The sequence below is a fragment of the Ictidomys tridecemlineatus genome, unplaced genomic scaffold (assembly GCF_052094955.1).
Source record: "Ictidomys tridecemlineatus isolate mIctTri1 unplaced genomic scaffold, mIctTri1.hap1 Scaffold_48, whole genome shotgun sequence".
Taxonomy (NCBI): domain Eukaryota; kingdom Metazoa; phylum Chordata; class Mammalia; order Rodentia; family Sciuridae; genus Ictidomys; species Ictidomys tridecemlineatus.
The window spans coordinates 1,886,453-1,903,812 of NW_027523119.1; the positions used below are offsets into that span (position 1 = coordinate 1,886,453).

General features: G+C 40.3%; 1 long non-coding RNA gene across 1 annotated transcript; it reads left to right on the forward strand.

Moving 5' to 3' along the window:
- The first annotated feature begins 300 nt into the window (after positions 1-300).
- LOC144373766 (uncharacterized) lies at positions 301-16,823 on the forward strand. The gene is made up of 3 exons (XR_013433317.1): positions 301-507; positions 15,322-16,030; positions 16,246-16,823. It is a non-coding gene; the product is annotated as an uncharacterized LOC144373766 (long non-coding RNA).
- The last annotated feature ends 537 nt before the right edge of the window (positions 16,824-17,360 follow it).

Genomic DNA, 17,360 nt, shown 5'->3' on the forward strand with positions numbered 1-17,360 from the left:
GAGACTTATTCTTCCCAGAGCCTGTTCATATTAGCTTTTTGGCCAGTGGTAACTCCTGGCCCATTAACCTATTCCATGAAGGCCCCATGTGCACACAGACTAGGCCTTTAGACAACTGAGTTTGAATTCAAGATGAAACCTCAGGAGAGACTGTCCTTGTCCTTAAGAAAAATAAGAGGCATTGTTGTTTTGGATGTTGAAATGTTTGGATAATGGATCTCCCTGACCCTGGGACACGATAAGCGTGGTCACATGGGCTGGGAAGAACCTGACCATTTGTTGACCTGAGATATATTTTTACTGTTCTGCAAATGAACAGAGATTAGAACTTAGTGAGTGGCCCAGTGGGCATGGCAAATAAATGCCATGGTTTAAAAAATGAAGTAGTGCACAAAGTGGTAATGAAGGAGAAAACAGTCTGTAGGTGAGCCCTGGTTGAGTGAGTTAGGTGCTTGCTCTTTTTGCCTTCCGGAATAGAAGAGATGATAAACTTGAAGAGGGCGAGGGGTGAGTTTAAATTTTAATCTCTAAATAATATGACAACACTGTTATTTCTTTCTTTATCACACTGAGACATCATTTATTGACTTGCTGCTATGAGAGATGGGGATTGAACTCCCTTATATCACCTCTCACCTTCTCCTCCCTGTCTTCTTCCTTACTTTTGGTTCTTACTGTGCTATTTTGACTTCCTCTTGTGGTTGCCTTTGATCTTTAAATAATACACTTGAGCCTCCATTGGTTGTGGTCAGCATTTGACAGTGTGCTCTGACCCTCTCTTATATGAAATGGGGTCACCAGTGCCCCTACTCTTTGCTCCATCTCTTTTCTGTCTTTCATTTGCCAAATTTTCTTAGTAATTTAAATTTTGTTTTCATTTTTCAAATTTTCATATTGTAAGATTGACTTTTTTTCTCAGGGAAGGTGATGGGTCTGTGAATTATAACATATGCATGGATTTGTGCACCGTAAGAATACAGTATAGATCCATCACCCCCAAAGCTCTCTGGTGCCACCCCTTTGAAGTCACACCCTTCTTCCATATGTAATCCCTGGTGGCCACTTGTCTTCCTTTTTATTTTCTCATGAGTATTCTAATGTTGGGCATTGTCCACAGTTTGTTAATCCATTCACTGGCTCAATTCATTCAGGTAACTTCCAGGTTTTGGTGATTATGAATAAAGCTACTATAAATATTTGTGTATAGGATTTTGAATGAACCTAAGACTTTGTTTTTCCAGGGTAAATACCTAGCTGTGAGATTACTAGGTCATATGTTAAGTGTATGTCTGACTTTATAACAAAATGTCAAACTGTGGTGCTTCACAGTCCCACCAACGATGTGCGAGGGTTCCAGTTGTGCTCTGTTGTTTTCAGCATGTGATATTGTAGGTACTTTTCTGTTTCTTTATTGTTTTGGCTTGTTGGTTTGGTTTTTGCAGGTTAGCCATTGTACAGGTGTGTAGTAGTCTTCCATCATGATTTAATTTGCATTTCTCTAATGACTAATGATAGCAAACATCTATTCCTGTTCTTATCTACCTTCTCTATATTCTTTTTGGTGAAATATCTGTTTAAGTCTTTTGTCCTTTATGTTAACTGGGGTTTTTGTTTTCTTATTGTTGAGTTTTGAGAGTTCTTTATATATTCTAAATATAAGTCCTTTATTGCACACAATTTTTTTTCTTCTAGTCTGTAACTTACTTTTCATCCTGTTAACAGTTTTTCCCAAAACAACAATTTAAATGTTTTATGGAGTCTAACTTTGTAATTTTTTGATTAGTTGTGGTTTTTGTGTCTTATCTCAGAACTATTTGTTTAACTCCAAATCACAAAGAATTCTCCTTTGTTTTCTTCTTAAAAAAATACTACAATTTTACATTTTATGATCCTCTTGTGGATCAATTGTGATCCATTTTAGGGTAATTTCTATAAGGTATGAGGCTTAGGCTCATACCTTTTTGCATACAGGTGTCCAGTTTTTCCAATATTTGTTCTAAAGTCTATCCTTTTTTTCATAAAACTACTTCACATTTTTGTCAAAATCCATTAACCACACTCAGGTGGCCCTATTTCTGAACTCTCTAATCCATCCATCCCATTGATATGTGTGTGTGTGTCCCCTGGACAGCGTCAGACCATCTTAATTACTGTAGTTTAGAGTTAATCCTAAAATGAGGTACCCAAGTCCTCCAGCTTCACTCTTCTTTTGCAAGCTGTTTTGTCTATCTAGTTCTTTTGCTTTTCCGTATACATTTTAAAATCAATACACCTATGTCTATTTTAAAATCTGGGATTTTTAATTGAATTGCATTGAATTTATAGATCAACCTGGGGAGGATTAGCATCTTTACCATATTTAAAAATTCTTCCTTTCATTGACATTCTGTGGTTTTAAAAATCCATGTCTGGGCTTTTAAAATTTTTTTGATTTCCAGTTATTTATTGCTAGTATATAGAAATATAATCGATTTTTTTTGGTTGACCTTATATCTATTCTGACCTCACTAACTTACTAGAAGTGTCCTAAATAGAAAACCATGCTCCTTGATGCAGCTTTTTATTTAAATATATATATTTTAGCTGTAAATGGACATATACCTCAATTTTGTTTATTTTATTTATGCAATGCTGGGGATCGAACCCAGGGCCTTGAACATGCGAGGCAAGTTCTCTAGCACTGAGCCACAACCCCAGCCTGCAAATGCAGTGTTGATATCTTCCTTTTCAATCTGCATGCTGTTTATTTCTTTGTATTATCTTATTTCACTTACTAGGATTTACAATATGATGTCAAATAAGATTGATGAGAGGGAACATTCTTGCTTTGTTCCTAGTTTTAAGAGGAAAATATTCTTCCTTCAAGTATGATGTTATAGTGTTTTTGTCAATGCTCTCTATCAGGATGATCAAGTTCCCCTCCATTTCTTGTTCAGTAAGAGTTTTTAATCATGAATGGATGTTGGATTTCTTCAGATGCTTTTTCTGCATTGGTTAATGCAATCAATGAGATTTTTGATTGTCCTTTGTGGAACCAGATATTCCTATATGCATTCCCAGAATAAACCCCACTTAGTTGTAGTCTATTGTTCTTTCTAAATATTCCCAGATCCATCAACTTCTTTATAGTTAAGGATAATAACATGTGTCTTCTATCATAGTTTAGTATTTCCTGCTTTGTCTATAAAAGTTGAACATTCCTGAAAAACAATATTTTCAGGATTACGAAGTAGAAATATTATTAATATGAAACTTTTCCTGGACAGCTTCCTCTTTTCCCTGGAATCACAGATTCTCTTTGTTTTCACTAGGGGTGAAGAGGAAAGGAGAGGAGACAGTCTTTCTTCCTTTGATACCTAATATCATCCATCTTTTAGCTACAGTCTCTTGCTTGGAATCTATTCCATTCTTTCCCAATATGAACTGGCTGTTTCCTAGGCCTGTGACACAGCTGTCATCCAGTAATTTCTTTTTTCTTTTTTTTTAATCCCTGTCTTTATTTCAGGGAATATGAGCTTTAAACAGGAAAAGGTGGGTGTGTGTCAGAAACTATTAGAGAAAGCTGGTATTAATAGCTCACATTTATTAATTACTAGGTGCCAAGCACTGTTTTAAACTCAATATATAGATTACCTCATTTAATTATTACCACAATTTATGTGGCTGTTGTTATTCTCTTTCCAATTTTACAGATGAGAAAAATGGAGGCCTCCAGAGGTCAGGTAACTTACCTTAAATTATACTACTAATAAATAGTAGATCCAGGATCCCATTCAAGATGATGGGACTCCAGAGCCCACATTTTCAATGCAAAGAAGGGCTGTGTTTACTCATGGAAAACTGATGGAAGAGGCTGTTTTTGTTTGTTTGTTTCTTTTGGTACTGGAGATTAAAATTAGGGGCGCTTGACTACTGAGCCATATCCCCAGCCCTTTTTATTTTTTATTTTGAGATAGGGTCTCACTAAATTGCCTTGGGTCTCATTGAATGGCTGAAGCTGGCTTTGAACTTGTGAACCAGTTGCCACAGCCTCCTGAGTTGCTGGGATTATGGGCATGCACCACGGCACCAGCCATAGAAAGAGTTCTTAATCCACCAAGAACACTTGGCCACTAGCAAACAGTTGCTTCCTTAAGTGAAAACTCAGCTAGAATAGTAATAAGGGACCTGGGCTCTGCTCTTCCCTTATACAACAACACTGCCTGCTTAACTACTGGCCAGCAAATATGTTGTTGGCAGCCCAGACAGCAACAAAAGCAGTGGCTCAGGAAGAACTAAGAAAGTCAAGGGCAAGGGCGTGGATCACAGAGACAACTGAAGGGGTGTGGAGGATCTCCTGAAAACAAAAGGATGGTTTGGGGCCAGATAGGAAAGGAAGGCAATCCTCCATTCTTTTTTTTCCCATCTCTTTCCACATATTTTTACTGGTGCATTGTAGTTGTACATGATGGTGGGATTTGTTGTTACATATTCATACGTGCACACAATATAACAATATAATTTGGCCAATATCACTTCCCAGCACTTATCCCTGTCTCCCATTTTCCCATTCCTGGTCTCTTTCTTCAACTGAATCCCCCCTCACCTTTCTTTTCTTTTTTCCTCTCTACCTTCCACATCTGAGAGAGAAAACATACAACCTTGACCTTTAATATAATGTTCTCAAGTTCCATCCATTTTCCTATAAATAACAATAATACAATTTTATTCTTCTTTATGCCTGAATAAAATTCTATTGTGTCTATATATATCACATTTTCTTTATCCATTTATTCATTAGTGGACACCTTGTCACATCCCACAGTTTGGCTATTGTGAATTATGCCACTATAAACATGGTTTGCATGTATCACTATATTACAATTACTTTAAATTTTTAGGATAAACACCAAGGAAAATAGCTGGGTCATGTGGTAGTTCTGTGCCTAGTCTTTTGAGGAACCTCCACACTGATTTCCATAGTGGTTGTACTAATTTGCAAATCCACCAACGGTATAAAAGTTCCTTTTTCTCCAGTATTTATTATTATTTGTATTCTCAATGATGGCCATTCTGACTGATGTGAGATGAAATGTCATTGTAGTTTCAATTTAACATTTCCCTAAATGCTAATGATGCTGAACATTTTTTCACATATTTGTTGACCATCTGTATTTCTTCTTTTGAGATGTGTCTGTTTAATTCATTAACCCAGTTACTAATTGAAGGGGTTTTTTGGGGTTTTTTTTTTTTTTTAGTGCTCTATATACTCTGGATATTAATCCTCTGTCAGAAAAAAATAGATGGCAAATATTTTCTCCATCCTATGGTTTTTCTCTTCACATTCCTAATTGTTTCCTTTGGTGAACAGAAGCTTTTTAATTATATACCATTCTATTTATTAACACTTGTCATTATTTTCTGAGATTTAGGTATCCTACTAAGAAAGTCACTGCCTGTGCCTATAGGCTGGAGGGTTGACCCTATATTTTTTCCTAGGAGTTGCATAGTTTCTGGTCTAATTCCTTGGTCTTTGATCAATTTTGAGTTGATATTTGTGTAGGGTAAGAGATAAGGGTCTAGTTTATTTTTTCCACATATAGATAACTAGTTTTCCCAGCACCAACAGTTGTTCAATAGGCTGTCTTTTTTTCAGTGTATGTTTTTGGCAACTTTGTCAACAATCAGAGGACTGTAGATGTGTGTGGGTTTGTCTCTGTGTCTTCTATTCTGAACCACTGGTCCATGTGTCTGTTTTATGCTGGTACCATGCAGTTTTTTGTTACTATAGTTCTGTAGTATAATTTGAAGTCAGGTTTTGTCATGCGTCCAGCATTTCTTTTTGGACTAGAATTGCTTTGGCTATTCTGGGTCTTTTATTCTTTCAAATGAATTTTAGAACTGTTTTTTCTAGTTCTGTGAAGAATGTCATTGGTATTTTGAAGGAGATTGTATTGAGTTTCTAGGTGGGAAAACCCTCCATTCTTCATCAGCCGTGCCCAGAACTGGAGTAAGAGCCAAGGGTGATGACAGAATTTTGAAGCATGTATGTCAGGCATCCCAGATCTGTTGCTCCAGGGGACCAGCCAAGAGAGGTCTGGAAGCAGGCTTTGAAATGGATGAGAATCCCATGGGTGCTCTTCTTAGGCAAAGCTGAAGATCATTGTTTTTCTAGGATCCAATCCAAGCCCAGACTCAGATACTCCTATTGAATTCTCCATGCAAAAGGCCTAGAAAAATGACAGTGAGAAAAAGAAGTCTAAATCCACTTACATTATCATCCGTAATTGACAATACTCTGAAAACATCTCACACTTGCCAGAAATTTTGAAATTTCTCCCTTAGCTATTTTTGTTGCTTTTGTCTCCTTTTATATGTGGGCCGTGTTCATAATCCCTATTACTCCAGAATCAACATGAGGAAGCCATTTGCTGAAAACCCTGCATTTTACCTTCAGTCAGTAGAGAAGCATGAAAGGAGAACTGGGGCTCAACTCTTGAAAGAAAGAGGTGGAGCAGTAAGATTGATGCATAAGAGGTTCTGTGTTACCTGACAAGGGAGTTTCAGGTACAAGTAGTTTACAGTTGAGATATCAGCTGCACAGCGTAGGGTTACTCTGTGCAGTTTCCACTTGAAGTGCCCCTGGTCCTCCCTTTCCAAGGCAGCTGCTGGCTCACATTTAATTTACTAACCAGTTCTTCTTCTTCCACCTTGGCCATCCTTTCTGGCCCTGGCAGAGGCCTAGCACTTAGCTTCTATAGTACCAGCCTTTTCTGAAAGCTTTTGTCTTACACACACACACACACACACACACACACACACACCACACATGCACGCACACCCCACAGCCCTTCCTTTTTCTTCTCTGATGCCCTTTCCCTGCCTGTTCCTTCCTGCTCTGGTTCCGTGTGAAGCAGCATCTACCCTGGTTCCATGCCAGAGGGCAGTTCTCCCCCCCACCCCCAGCTGCAGTTCTGCTCTGCATTTCCTGGGTGATGACATTATGGAAGAGGCTTGCAGCTTAGTGGTTATGAATGCCAGACTGACCTGGGATTACCTCTCAACTCTACACTTCCTGGCAGTAGGTGGTCTGCTTCTCCTCTGTGCCTCATCTGTCAAGTGGACAGAATCCTCATAACCAGGACCTAAATACAAGGGTTGCTCAAGGGCCCTTGTAATGAGTTAATTCTCTCAGGTTACTTGTGATAAGGCCTGGCACATATAAAAGCCTTCCCATTACTTTTTGTTATTGTGATGTTGTTATTGTCACCTCGTTGCCTTTTGCAGCCTGTTTAGTCAGCTTTCTGGTTGCTGTGACTAAAGGATCCCACCAGAGAACTATAGAGGAGAGAAAGTTTATTTGGGGGCTCACAGTTTCAGAGGTTTCAGTCTGTAGACAACAGGTTCCATTCCTCAGGGCTCCAGGTGAGGCAGGGACATCATGGTGTAAGAGTGTGGTGGAGGGAAGTGGCTCATGTGATGATCAGAAAGCAGAGAGAGACTCCACTTGCCAGATACAAAATATATACCCCAAAGCCAGGTCCCCAGTGACCTACCTCCTCTAGCCACAACCTACCCTCTTTCAGTTTTCACTCAGTCAATCTTATCATGGCATTAATTCATTGAGTTAAGGCTCTCATAACCCAAGCATTTCTCCTCTAAACCTCTTGCACTGTCTCACGCATGAGCTTTTGGGCTACTCCTCACACCCAAACCATAACACAGCCCCTTGTTAATTCCCTTCCCCAGACTCCAAAACTACCTCTGTGTGCACACTAAAGTAGAGGAGGAGATGGGTCCTCCCAAAAGCTTTTTTACTTCAAATGAGAGAGGGGACAGAGCCATAGGTATCTTTAAGGGTTCAAACTTGGATGAATGAGAAAGGCATTTAGCAAAAATGGAAATGCTGGTGCCATCAGCTGGAATTAAGGACAGTGGTGTTATTTCATTCATTTGCAAATTAATCAGCTGGGAGTGGGGCACGTTTCTTTCTTTCTTTTTCTTTTTTCTTTTTCTTTTTCTTTTTTGGAGGGGATAGCACTTTTTGTCTAAAGTAAAAAGAAAATATAAAAGAAACCTCACCAGTTTTGAGATACTCTTCAAACTATGAATTATTTATTATCTCTTCCTCATATTGTACCTTGACTCCTAGCCTCAGGCTTTTTTTTAAATTTATTTTTTAATTTTTGAATTAATGAGGTTGTTCTTTGCAGGTCTAGTATGGGGTTTTTTAAAACCAACTTTTACTCATAATTTAAAATTTAGACTTAAAAACCTGGGAACTTTGCCACCATTGAAAACGAGAGTGATGACAAATTGAATTCTCACTTGCAGGGATAGAGTGGCCAAGGAATAGAAAGTGAGAGGACCATCTGGAAGAACCTGGGCTGTGAGATGCCCTCCCAGGACAGCAGATTCTCCTCCCACACCTGCATGTTGTGTGGGAGCCGTTGGTTGTCAGAGCCAAAGATCCAGGGTTAAGGCATACATGGAATTCACGTCAACAAATACAGATAGATTGCTCATGTAGTTAAAAGAAAAGAAAAGAAAAGCTGTCTTCCTTTGTAATAGAAAGTGGCTTAGATCCTACTCTCAAAAACAAGAGACAAATATGTAAAGGCTGTAATATTGAACAAGATATAAATAGTGTCATAGAAAGTTACGAATGATGTGCTTTGGCAGTAGGAAAAGTCTAATTGAGGAAGTTAAAAAAAAGTCTTCGTAAACTGTTCTTGCTGTGTAGCTTACAAGGGAGGTAAAAGGTTTGTGAAATATGGCAGGGCTATGGTGAGGGTATTCCCAGAAGAGACAGGAGCCTGAGCACAGGCTGCAAAGCAGGAAACAAGAAACAATGGAACAATCTAGAAAGGAGGCCTATCACAGCTTGGGAAGGCTACCTGGGGCAGTATGACTGGATTCCTCCTTTCAGTTAAGAGTGGAGGGCCACAAGGGCATTTTGTGAAGGGAAATCAGGTGATTAGTGCTTAAAAGATGACCCTCTGAAGGTAATCTCAAAGGTGGACTGAGATTCTAGTTTTAGAGGCCAGCTAAGAAGCTTGGATCTAGAAAATAAATTATAAAACACACACCACACACACAAACCTATATATATCCACAAATATATATGTGTATATGTCTATATACCATATAAACACACACATATGGAATAGCACACATACACATTTATACACACACATGTACATATACTCTCTGAGAACAAGATCCTGGCAGTCTAACCCCTATGGCCCGTAGCCCAGTCAACACTCCTATCTTAAATATTATTGGGTTACATCAATAACTAAGTAGTTTTCTCCTGATTTCTATTAACCATCATTCAAGTCACCTCTCTCCAGAAGACTCTATGAACTATTTATAAATTCATTTTATCATTTAAAACTAACAACCACCACATGAATTTAAAGACGTGGTTTTGTCTGGTATCCAACCCATCACCCATATGTTTATTGCCTTTCTGAATCTATAGCTCTGTGATAGTTGAATCTCTAATCCCTGCCTCTAAACCTGACCTTGCTGGCCTTGTATATATATCTCAAATCCCTCTCTTTCCACACTCCTTCATTTCTACTCTTCTCATCCCTGACATTTATTCTCCTACTTTTCTAATTATTCCCTATTGAAGGGACCTTGAACTCATATTGGAATTTAAATTACTAAAAATTAGTGATTAAATTTATCACTATAAGTGTAGTTTGTATCTAGAAAAGGATCGCCAAATTCTTTATAACACGACTTTATAACACTAGTTGAAAAAATGCTATCATTTATAGGTATGAGGAAATAGGGGTCAAGTCCAGCCAGTGATATTAAGGAGGACTTTGCTTGTGCTATTCTGAGTGAGGTGGAAAGCCATTGCAGTGCATGAGTGGAGTGACATGACCCAGAGAGCAGATGCTCTGCTGGGGGTAAGAGTTCCTCCCAGAGCATAGACAGGGCTCTTACCTGGGCTTCTTGGATCCACTGATTCCTTGGAAGACTGACAAGAGATAAGTGTGAAAAGAGCAAAGATCACAGCTTGTTCAAGCCAAGTTCTGTAGATGAACTCCAGTGTAAAATGGAAAGTGTGGGACCAAAGGGCTATGCAGCAGAGGGGATTTAAATGAGTTCCTCAGAGCAGTGGGGAGCCAGCAAAGAGTGACATAATAAATGATATGTCCCTTAAAAGGATCACTCTGGCTGCTGTGGAGGAAGGCAAGACAAGAGGCAGGAAGAGCAAGTGGTGGACTGCAGAGGGATTGGTGGACTTCCTTAAGGCAGTATCACGGGGATGGAAAAGAGGGGCCAGATTCCAGAGAAATCACTCAGGAAAAAAGAACTGGAGTTTGGAATGGGCTGGCTGCAGGGAACGAGATAGCAAGGAGGTTGTGCCACACATAACAGTTCAAGTTGTGCCAGAGGTTGAGATAAACTTAATGGGTGGGCTTTTTTTATGGGTGTAAAGAACAGGATCAGACTTACCTACAGCCTGCAGCCCCAGTGAAAAGCTCCTAATTCTGCTTTACCTACAGATAAGAGAAGCAACACAACATGAGGTAGCTCTACTCACGGGCCTGTAGACACTTTGGTTTAAGACATCAGGCTTTAGAAAAGGAGGTTAAAGTGTTCATTCTTTTTGCTCATGGATTTGAATTGCAATTTGAAGTTCTAAAAATGAGACACAGAACTGTCAGATCCCAATATGCCTCATTCTTGAACAGCTTGACTTCAGCACATTTGGGATATAGGGAACATTCTGTCAGGCCCAACACAAGAGAGTTCATTTTTTTTTCTGAAAATATTTCAATCTCTATTCTGGATCCTGGGTTCCCTGTGTTCTACATAAAGACGGTAGCAGCAGGCAGGAGACTCCGCCATTCTGGCATGTTCTTGTGATTTAGACTTGGGAATGAATTGCAAGTGCCCTGGCTGCTGACATTGGTCTGTGTCAAGTGTGAGAAGGGGTAGGCTGAGGGCTGGTTGATGAGCAGGCCACGTGCCAGGAAACGGGTCACTGCTATTAGTTTAACAGCCACCACGGAGACTGTGAGACTGAAACCGTGTTAGGCTGACTTGGTGTAGATCATCTTTGAGAGCAATAACCTGCTTGATTTGGATCAGCTGGCTAGATTTTTATTAGCATTTGTCACAAAAACCAGGATCAGACAGATGCAGGAATGGCATATGGTGGCAAGGTGGCAAATAACAGGGGATGTGCATTTCAAACAGTATCGTGGCTGACTCATTTGTTGGAATGACAAGCCCTTATAAATGCAAAGACCTTATAACTTATCAAGAAGAAAGGCCCCTTGCCAATTTCATCCGACCCTTGGCTCTGTTAGTGCTGTCACTCGAGTTCGGTGCTTCTAATCTTCTTACTGGCTCACTTCAGGTTTTCCATCTTTACACCGAAGGGGATGAGCTAATGTGAATATTTTGCATCTTTTCAGATCCTGGGCTATTTCTTTTGAAGTTTGTTGTAAGGAAACTGAGTGAACAAAAGCTTCCTGTGGAACCAGTCGATCTTCATACTCAATAATGTTGTTAACATTAGTTATCTTTGAAATGATGGCTTGTTTTTGTTTTGGGTGTAAATAGTTGCAGTGGGAAAAGTGTCCAGGCGTGGGTTTCTTTCCCTTTATGATATTTTTAGTATAGTTACCAGTGATCAGGATTTGCAGAGAATAAAACAGCCAGGAATCTTCCCTCCTGTTACTGCATCCCGTAACCACAGTAACAAGAATTCTTAGAGTGGTAGAAGATTTTTTTAAAAAAGGAAATTATGTATAAATGTTAAGGATGGAGTAAGAACATATCTCATTGGGTACTATGATCTTCAATGTGAGAATGAAGACATCCTCTTGTAGAAAACCTATTAAGTCCAGATATATATGGACGCCTTAGTTATGCAGTTCATAATTCTTCTGTGCCTCACTGGAGAGGAGAGGGTGGAAGGATACCAGGTGAGGGGGAGCCCTCTAGAGGACAATCACCAAAGCAGACACTGGATCAGGAAAAAAAACTAGAAGTAAAGGAGAAGGAATGTTAAATTTAGGGCAGATCCGAACTGATGGTGTGAATGTAATGTGATTTGCCATGTGCTTCTGCTGATGTTGTGGTGGAGCAAAATTGTGACTTTAGCAGTTTAAGAGCTGCCAGGCTGTGGTTTGCAAGCTGACTCACAGCAGCTCTACATAGTGACATTTAACCATAGAAGCTTGCAGCGGCTATCGGATACCTGTCACAGAAAACCACAGAAGCAGAAGCAGGAAACAAAGCAACAGGGACAGAACAATCCCCTTAGTGCAGTAAAAGTCCTTAAGTGTATGAGCTAAGAGTCCCTAGGCTGTTTACAAGCTTGCACCCATATTCAAAATGTAGACTGCACCCTCCAATAGAATTGCACCAACTCCCTTGCCTTGATGTACCCCAAACTTGCTTATAAGGGGCTGAGGTTGTAGCTCATTGTCTTGAATGTGTGAGGCCCTGGGTTTAATCCCCAGCACCACATTAAAAAAAAAGTAAACCAAACTTGCTTATATACCAGAGTAAAAACCATGCTGCACTCAGGGCTCAGACTTTGGGAATTATCCCTCTGGGCTCTGGTGCTACTCATAAAGTGTTGCTGCCAGTTCTTGGTGTCCTGACCCTCATTTCCTGCCACAATGTAGAATATATTTATTAACAAATCGGTCATATAGCATCATCAGGGATTTATTGATGCATGTGCTAAGTAGGTACTAAAATAAAAATCATTCTTTTCACTCAGCGTAATTCACAGTCCTAACCTGCAACACCTGGGATAGGCAAGGTCAGGAAATGGGGTGCATTGTGCATTGTGGTAATAAATAGGAAATTGAGGGTGAGTTGGATGAGGGGACCCCTCTCCCAGCGGTAGTGACAGGTAGGGTTTTCTCTGCATTCCAGGTGCTTCTTTAAATGGAAAAATGTGCCTTATAAACCCTGACCTGTGTTAAGCCATGAATATCATTATAACTCACTGTTGTTTATCTTGTGCCCAGGAAGAAATTGATGAAACACTTCATCTCCTGTGTCCCTGACTATAATACACATAAGATTGTAATACCAAATTTATACCAAAAAAATTAATACCCTCTTGGCAAGGGTTTTAGTATTTCTGTTGATCCCTTACTTATAAATAAAATGAAAGAAGAGTTTAAAAATCTTAAACTTTGCAGTGCAAAATGACTTCTGACATCAATTGTTTTAGAGGATATTTTTAGAACATGTTGTATGGGAAATATCCTGCTGTCTGTGTGCAGTTAGATATTCATAGTATACATATCTATGTGTATATCTAAATGTAGCCAACCAATTAGGGTTGGGCCACTTGCTCACAGGTGCCTTAATGACCATCATTTATAAGCCCATCTCAAAAATCATGTTTGTAGGAAATAAGATCCAGACAGTGAAGCTCATACCTGTCAAAGCCAGCATAAGATTCATAACCTGAGCTTAGTCAGCCAGTGACTAATACGGACTCAGCACATTTAAACCCAAACCACAGTGGCCTTCACTTCTAGTCTGAGACACTACAGGGCCCCTTAGTTTCTAGTCAGCAAGCCTGCTTTGCCCTTTGTTGAAGAGAAAATAGTAATAGCAAGGATTTATAAATTCCAGGTACATGTCAGGGGCCCTCCTAGATCTCACATCTTCCCTGAAGACTGCTGGGCTCATACATGTGGCCATATCTGAACCCTCTGTGGTCTTCCTCTCTATGGGACTCAATGGGTGCTCTATCGTGTAACAGGTTGGCTAAACTCCCTGTGTGTTCATGACCCTGGCACATGCGCATGCCCTTTAGAGCAGGGACAATGTCTTATACCTCCTAAGTGTAGTTCACGCTTCTGTTCATTCATCTGCACAGAAAATAGTTATTGAACCTATCTGAGGCCAGGTCCTGTTCTACTCTTTGAGGATATACTAATAGAGAGTCCTTGGGGTTAATGAACATAAAACATAGCCAGGACCATAGAAAGATAACTATAAACTTATATGCCCTGATAAATATGACAGAGGAAAATGAAATATAACACTCTAAGACAGAAGAGTTCATGATCTTATTTAAATTTGGGAGCAGAAAAGACTCCAAAATGATAATATTTAAACTGAAACCCAAAGAAACATAGTCTTTTCTTTAGTAGGGACTAGGAAGTATTTCTTGCCTTGAAAAGTGTTTAATGGTCTCTAAAGTCACATGGCATTAACATCCTAAGTGCAGCGAATCTCCAAGGCTGTGTCTCCCAGTACAGCCTCTCCCTCCCCTTTTGCCAACCTCCCACACCTTTTATCTGGAAGGAAAGCAGTTGGATCTCAGGACTACTTGCAGAATTAGGACAAAGTTGTTCTTGCTAAGATACTTATGAAGCATTTCAGCAGTCTCTAGGACACATGAACTCAAGATGGCATGTGACCTTGATCACTAGTGCTGCAAAGTAAAAAGTATGTGGCCTTCAGGATTCAACCCATTTAGAGTTGAATCCCAATCCCATGACCTCCAAGAGATGATTTCATAGACTCAGTTTCTTCCTCTGTGAAGCGGAGGACAAGGTCTCTTGAAACTCACAAGGATTCATGAATATTGATGTGACACATCCAGGCACAGAGCTAGCAGTCACTCAGTCACTATAGCCCTGCCCCACCTTTCTCTGAACCTTCTGGGCCCCAATTTCTGTGGAACCCCATGGTTCTTCTCTCTGCTCCAAAAATCACATGAAGATTGCTATCACTTCCCTCAAAACCGGCTCCCAGAGTCCAAATTGTCTTCAGTTAAGAGACATAACAGGCCCATGATGGGCCACCTGGGCCCTAACCTTGGAAGGATGTGACCACCAAAGGACTGAGCAACACCTCACTACTGCTCAGAGTAGTCTAGAGTCAAATGGAGAAGGAGTATCTCCCATCCACAAGGTAGGGGCAGTCTAGGATTTGGTCCAGGGGTAACATAGGGACACCAGGCAGAGTGATCATTCAGAACCTGGAAGCAGAAAGTAGGGATGCACAGATGGAAGCCCAAGTGTGTGGGTGCAGCTTACCAGGAAGGGGGGGAAAGGGGCTATGATTGAGGGCTCCTTGAGGCCTCCAGGACTTTATGTACAAGATGGGCACTTGGCTTGATGCCTCTAAAAGAACGAGTCCATTCTAGGCTTCAGAAAGAGAGGTGTGGTCAGGACTGAGGAAGTCTCCAGTGATAGCTGCAGGTAACTGCCTGGACGAGGTCAGCTTTGGGGAGGAGTTATGGAAGTAGGAGAGCTCCCAGAGTCAGTCTGTTCTGCTTCTCTGTGAATGTTAAATGCAATTATAGTCAAACCTCTTTTTCTTTTACAGATCAGCACTGACACTTCAGGCTTGAGGAAGCCAGATCCAAAAGGTTGGAGTGTTCTATTGGCTGATATCCAGCAAGGAACTCACCTGCGAAAAGTCACACAGATCAGTGACCGCAGTGCCCCACAAATTGATTGTAAGCAAGCAGTTCAATCAGGCCTACCGCAAGCTCAGGGCAGGGGCAACGGCAGGGCACAGCCACAGTCCCCTGGCTGGATTGCATTTGTGATGCAAGACACACCAGGCCATCTCAGACCTGCTTAGTGGACAGGCAGATATCTGGGCAAGAGAGTCAGAGATGGTTTAGAGTGCATCTTCCATCATTTTTCAAAGGCTAAAAGTTAAAAAAACAAAACAAAAACAACTCCATGGTAGGTTGACATTTTTATTCATTGTATAAAACACATATAACACAATTTACCAATTTTACCATTTTAAAACCTTTAGCGGCATTTACTATATCCACAATGTTGTTGGAACCATTCCCTCTATCTAGTTCCAGAACATTTTTATTACCCCAAAAAGAAAATCCCACACTCATTAACAGTCACTCCATTCCTCCCAGCCCAGCCCCTTGCAGCCACTAACCTACTTTCTTTCTCTATGGATGTGCTTATTCCGGTTATTTCATAGGAATGGAATCATGTCCTCTGTGGCCTTTTGGTGACTGGCTTCTCTCAGGCCAGCATTTTCAAGCTCCATCCATAATACAGTATGTATCAGTACTTCAGCCCTCTCACACAGTTTCATCTTATGGATGTACCATATTTTGTGTGTCCATCATGGGATAAATAAAGATCCCTTACCCTGTGCCAACATAGTCCTCAAACTTAACTAAGACAATAAAGCTCTCAAATTTAAAAAAAAAAAAAAAGGAGTTTTTGTTTTTCACAAGGAAAAAGATGTATTCAAAATTTTATCTCACAGGATCATATGACTGCAGCCTCCTGTCTTCCAGAACATAATAGGAGCCTGTGTGAAGGTCAGATAACTCACGCTGAATTCTGCTTCTGCCACCAGGCAAATCAAGGGGCCTCTTGTTGTTGTTGTTGTTGTTGTTTGTTTTGGTGCTAGAAATGAAACACAGGCTCTGCCACTGGACTACACCCCTATACACCCCAAGCCCCAGGTAACTTCTTTAAGGCTCAGTTAGCTCATCTGCAAAATGAAGGAGATAATAATACCTGCTCTTTTTTCTATGGTGGGGTAGTGTTCAGGTTATGGAAGATTGAATTATTTAATAACGTAAGGTATTGGATCTTTATATATTTTACAATGATGTGCATGGTGGTCCTAAAGCTAGTCCTAAAAACATAATTGTATCTCATATGATAACACACAAAGACACTTTTTTTGAGGGGGGCAGTACTGGGGATTGAACTCAGGGGCACTCAACCACTGAGCCACATCTCCAGCCCTATTCTGTATTTAATTATTTAGAGACAGGGACTCAATGAGTTGTGTAGTACCTCACTTTTGCTGAGGCAGGCTTAGAACACACGATCCTCCTTCCTCAGCCTCCTGAGAAGCTGGGATTACAGGCATGGGGCACAACGCCAAGCCAAAGACATGTTTTTATAAAAGAGTTTTCAAAATTGATTATAATATAAATTAGTTTCCACTTAGACCCACTGTCTACTTGGCTATGCTTAATTAACAAATTAATCCATTTTTTTTTGGAATACTCACTTCATAATGACTCCAGTAATTAATGTATATTAATACTCAGAATAATCTGTCTACTTTCAGCCACCAGTGGGCACTGTGTCCTAACTTCTCCCTGCATAAAAGCTTCAGGCTATAAATACATTCTGTCAGTGATTTTTGCCTCCGCTGAATATCTTTTCAGGTTCTGCAATTGGTAATCACACACATCTCAAGGGCTAGAGTTAGTGATGTCCAAGCTTTCAGGCTTCCTGTTTTACAGAAAGGAGTGGGGAAGGAAAATTCTTAAGCAGAAATCATTGCAGACTGTCACTTCTTGCTTGTAGTTCTGGTCAATCCTCTGTGGATAGCAAGTTAAGATGGTGGGCTGAATCAAA